At 32.2% G+C, this 5,805-nt stretch overlaps 1 long non-coding RNA gene across 1 annotated transcript; it reads left to right on the top strand.

Annotated features, from left to right (window-relative positions):
- Window positions 1-2,808: 2,808 nt before the first annotated feature.
- LOC143572768 (uncharacterized) lies at window positions 2,809-4,627 on the top strand. The gene is made up of 4 exons (XR_013142320.1): window positions 2,809-2,931; window positions 3,487-3,595; window positions 3,742-3,803; window positions 4,555-4,627. It is a non-coding gene; the product is annotated as an uncharacterized LOC143572768 (long non-coding RNA).
- Window positions 4,628-5,805: the final 1,178 nt, after the last annotated feature.

The raw sequence follows: 5,805 nt of genomic DNA on the forward strand, positions 1-5,805 counted from the left end.
TAGCGAATTGAACCCTTTAACGAACTGGTTATTAAGCGAACTGGACCCCTAACGAATCAGTCTAAAGCGAACCAGTCTATGTAACGAATCGGTCCATCTAATTCGTTATCTTTTCTAACGAACTGGTTAGCGAATCAAGGGTAGTTCGTTACCCTTTTCCCTTAACGAATTGGATACGAATTAGAGCTAGTTCGTTATGCTCCCTTATACGAATCAGCTAACGAATCACCTATTAATTCGTTAGGCTCCGCTAGCGAACTAGGGTTAGGTCAGAGAATGTTAGAACATTCTCTGACATTCTTCTTAACCTCGTACCACTTTCCGGCGTCGCCGCTGGAAAAACGCTGTTTCGCCGGAAAAACGAGTTATGACTCGTTTTTCACCGTTTTTCGCCCCGTTCGATCCAGATCTGAGCTAGGGTGACCCCTAAGCCCATCTTAGGTTCGGTTTATACCCGATTCCACCCGGATCTCGTGACTTAAACGGTTTAACGGTGTCGGCTCGCCGTTTCGCGATTATAACTAACGGGTTTAAACTAATACAACATCATACTATCATTACCTCGGGTCGGTGCTCGGTTTCTTTCTTGGTTTCGGCTAGAGAAGGAAGAAACTAGAGAGAAAGCTTAAGTGCGTGTTTTGGGTGGTGTAAGGGATATGTGTAAATGAATGAGATAAATGGGAATTAAAGCTTATATAATTATGGATCATGGGCTTAAGCTCATGGTCTTTCCTTATTTCCTTCATAACCCAAGTCCATAGCCCATATCCATTTAACCCAACACTAGCCCGACTCATTTTCTATTTATCTAAACCGATAACGACTCACTATAAAATAGACGAAATTTATTATATTATTATAACCAAAAGTAGGATGTTACAAGATAGGTTTTATTATACATAAGCTTATGTTTAGGTATCAAGATTAGGTTTTGAAACTAACATCACATGAATGCTTTAATATCTATTTATATACTAATTCAATGTAACTTTTCCATAAATTATTTTGTAGGTATACTCTTTTACATGGTTTGTTGCAATGCGTGATGTATTTGGTGAACTAATGGAATATATATAACAATGCGTAAATCAGTAAGTTTGAAGGGAGAAGCACTAGAACATTCAACCAAAGTAACTGTTGTCACAAAGTTTTAAGAATGTTAAACGTGATGTGTTTATAGGTTATCCATCCTACGTGAAAAAAAAACCACGAAAATTTGACTTCAGTGTGACAAACATGAAAATTTGTCATCAACCCGGGTAAGTCATGAATGCTCGTGTGTTGGAATACGCTTAGCCGGTTTAACCTGTTTTTTTTAAGATCAACACTTTTTTTATCAAAAAATACAAGTATATGAAGAAAATCATATTTTAATTATAAAATTATTTGTTAAATTCGTTTAATTTGTAATTTTAAAATAATTTACTAAATCAATTTAACTTAATAAAATCAAAAATAAATAGGTTAAAATGGTTAACCCACCTAGTCAACGGTATGAAATAAACATGAACGTTTAGGTAAAATCTTTACAAGTTCAACCCAAAACTAACACAACCTTTGTTAAGTAGATCAATTACCTTTGTTAAAAAAAATCATAATAAACAAAAAGAATAATACTTTTTTATAATTTTCGAAAACTTGCCGAAAGGTTTCGACAACTTTCCGATAAAACTTCAAAACATTATGAGATTTCTTATTTAACTAAATAGTTAAGTTTTCTTGTATATAAACGGAAAAGTGGTCGGTAAGTGTTTATTTTCGTTGTGTTGTTTCGACAACTTTCCGATAAAACTTCAAAAATTATGAGATTTCTTATTTAACTAAATAGTTTAAGTTTTCTTGTCACTACAACAAAAAGGACTTTTTAGGACCTTTTGTGTGGGACACTTGTAAAATTGGGTCCTAAAATCTATTTAATAGTACACATGAACATTTGGGGTCCTCTTACAATATACGCTACATAAACGGTGTCCTAAAAAGTTATTTAATATGATGGATGATTCTTTGGGGTCGTATTATCATATAACTTAATAAAACACTTAAAATGTAAATCATAATAAAGTAATCTATAAGACATTTAGTTGTTGGTGTCCCATTATGTGATAATGTAATATGACACTTTATCGCTGGAGGTCTTATTATAACATAACTTAATAGGACACTTTGTAGTTAAGTTATAAATGTTCAGTGTTATAGGACCCTTTATATTCGAAGTCAGATAAAAACATAACTTAATAGGACATTTTACACTATGGTCATATAACTTTAACCTTTATAAGATGCGTAACCATTGTGGTGTTATTATAATACACCGTAATAGGACATTTTGATATTTTAGTCATAAAACATCTGGTTTATAGACGCTTATTCGCTAGAGTTTTATTATAACATAACTTAACAGGACACTTGACACTTGAGTCTTATAACTTTAACATTTATAGGACGATTAATCATTGTGGTGTTATTATAATACAACGTAATAGGACACTTGATATTGTAGTCATAAAACATATGTTTTATAGGACGCTTATTCGCTAGGGTTTTATTATAACATAACTTAATATGACACTTAGGTTTTATAATTTTAACCTACACATGACGTCTAACCATTTTGATAATCTAATCATAACATCTATCATTTTAATAAATAAAATCCTGATGATGTGTCAGTCTCATGCTCATTTTCTTTTCTATGTTAATTCTATTACGTGGGTAGATTTTATTTAAAAAAACCCAATTTTTTTTTGTTTTATAGCCGTTTTGCTCTTAAACCCTAATCAATTTCAATCTCTCTCTCTCAATGATATGATTCTGCCTTCATCTTCAATATTCAAACAATCCGATTTTAGTGAGTTAGGATATGATCAGTTCTATGTTTTTATCGAAAAATATCATCAAGATCGAACACCGATTCTTATTTCCCTCATCAAGGTATTCATTAAATGTTTCTTTTGTTTGATTATTCTTGATTATATTATTATTATGTTTCAAAGTAATTATATTTTTGGTTAAATGAATCTGATTTCGATATTCATGTTATCAATTATATATTTAGGGTTTCTGAAGCATTCAAAAACATAAATATTTGAGCCATTTGATTGTGTTGGTTCAATATCGTATCATTTGAGAGTAGAGAGTTGGTTACTTTGGTCCAATTTAACAATTCTTATTTGTCAATATTGATTATGGCTTTGTGTTATGACAATTCTGATTAGGGCTTTTGTTCATTTGAAAAACACTTATTAGGGCTTTTGTTCAATTGAAAAATACTTATTAGGGCGTTTGTTGATTCGGTTATGTGTTTCTTTGATATGTCAACCATAGGGTGCATGCGATACTTAGGGTTTTGTTTCTTTTGTGTGCAAATCTTGGGACATTACCATATTGGACAATATGGATATAAATTTAGGTGTTTTCAGGTTCCAGAGGAGTTTGATTTGTGAGAATTGTAAATATTTAGCTTAACCTATGGTTTAAATTTTGTAGATAAGCTTTCGTATCAAGAATAATAAGTAAAATGTTTTTCAAGAAAGCAAGAAACCATGGCTGCAGTCTCTCGGTTACAAAGGCAGTTCACCGAATACACAGCAACGAGGTTTGACACTATTAAATATATACACCACTGATGTTCAAACTAATATATGCATAATAAATGTATATAATATATGATTGATGTTCTATGTCGTCCAATATATTAGTCTAATTTCCAATAGGAAGTCTGAATTTATATATATAATGCAGGGAAAGAGCGGAGTGTGGCTTAAATTGTTTCTTCAACATAGCTTACAGTAATGGTTAACTAGGTAATGTTTTTAGTTTTTATGTGTGATAAATAATATTATATAAAATTTTGTTAGAATGCAGAAGTATAAAACTAATGAATCTAGTTCTTTTCTTGCTTCTACACAGTGTCACTCAATATAGTGCTCTTGCAATTGTATAACAAAGTGTTTGTATGTAGCCAACTAATATAAATCTTCTGCATATCTTATATTTAAATATTGTGTTTCTCTTTTTTTAAAATATTTTTGCTTTGGAATGCTTCAGTGTCCAAAAATAAGAAAAGAACTGGATTTATTAAAGAGTAGTCATGTTTCTCATTTTAGTTGTACTAATATTTTATTATACACCTCAAATATATAAACATATGCGGTTTGCAGGCAATATCTAACAGAGGGCTTGAGCTTTTATTTACAGTTACAATATCTAACAAAGGGCTTGAGCTTTTTTTTTTTATCATCGGTCTCATTATAAGTTCTATTTCTACCTACAATAATATTTAATGGTTAAGTAGTATTCGTAACTATTTTTAGTTACCATGATAGTTTTTTAAAGTAAATGAGCTGGAAAATCAAAGTAAAGTTGGAATTGTTGCAAAAAATATGAACTTTCTATCAATTTTTTTATTCCAAAAATATTGGTTATATGGCAGAGTATATGATTTTAACATGTTGTGACCCATATCATTTTTTTATCAAGATTTAAAAGCTACTAACATTGAAATACCTCTTGAAAACTAATGAAATCAGGTTGAACTTCAATAACCACCTGCAGGTTAATGTAAATCATGGACCGGTCGGAGATTGAAGTGAATTTGTTTGCACTCGATCAACCAAAGGTACGTATTTATAGGAGCGGGTTTCCTGTCAAGTTTGATACTTTTATTGGCGTTGGAATATAATCGGAATACGGACTATAATATGCTACGGCTAATCAGCTTTTGAGTGTAAACAGGTCGGTTGTAAGTATTTGGGCCCGTAATTGGGTGGACAAATAAAAAGTTTGATGATCCTAAGTAATTTCATAAAAGTTGAGAGTTCTCTTTTCTTATATTTGATTTACATATTGAATGTTAAATGTTTGTTTATGTGGCAGTTTGCATCTCTTATGAATGTGCAGGATCAAATGAAGCATGTATACGTTGCTTATATGTGGAATGAAGCCTTGAGTAAATGGCTCGATACTCAGGTTAGACATTTTGAGATAAACTTAACTAGAATAGATTCATTATAAATAAATAGTTTAAAATTATCTTGATGTGGGTTTTGACTTTTTTTGGTAGGGGCAGGAACTTCTTGATATTTTAAGTGGAAGTTAGAAGACATGGTTAATCTTTTGCTGCATTACTAACTATACTCAAACAAGATGATTTAGTTAGCGGGCTGTTTATAAGAAATAGTTAAACAAGTTGCTGGCCAACATTTTTAGTGCATTGGATTTTATTCGGGTTGATTCAAAGTTATTTTGGTTATATTCAAGTTGTGTAGTTGATATTTATACACTGCATGCATTTATGTATAATAGCCACTTTATAATGACCAATAGTTCTATTAAACGTTAGAACACTGTAAAAGTGTCATAATATGTTTTTTAGGATGTTTAAGTTGTTCATAGACATATTATGCGACCATAAAATTTAGTTTCATAATCTTGTTTGGGATATTAGGACCCTTTTCTTGGTACTATAATGTTCCATCATAAGGGTCCTATAAATTAAACTTTAAGGGGGTGTTTGGTAGAGAGATTTGAGGGTGGAGAATTAGGTTTCTCTTGTTTGGGAGAATTAGGCGGAGAATTGGGCGGAGAATTGGTTTTCTCTGAGAATTGGGTGTAGGCAAAAAGTAGAGAAATCCAATTCTCTCCATTTGGAAGAGAAATGGAATTCTCTCTGCTTCTAAATCGCGTCTCTGCTCTACTCCGTTCGCGTATGATGATGATGATGCTCCGACCGGCGATGGTGATGATGATGCCGACGTCCGGCACGGCGGCCGACGCCGCAGCCACGTCCGTTCGCGTCTCTGAGCC

The sequence above is a fragment of the Bidens hawaiensis genome, unplaced genomic scaffold (genome assembly GCF_021521415.1).
Source record: "Bidens hawaiensis isolate Kalapana, Puna unplaced genomic scaffold, B.hawaiensis_p1.1 tig00026008_1, whole genome shotgun sequence".
NCBI lineage: Eukaryota > Viridiplantae > Streptophyta > Magnoliopsida > Asterales > Asteraceae > Bidens > Bidens hawaiensis.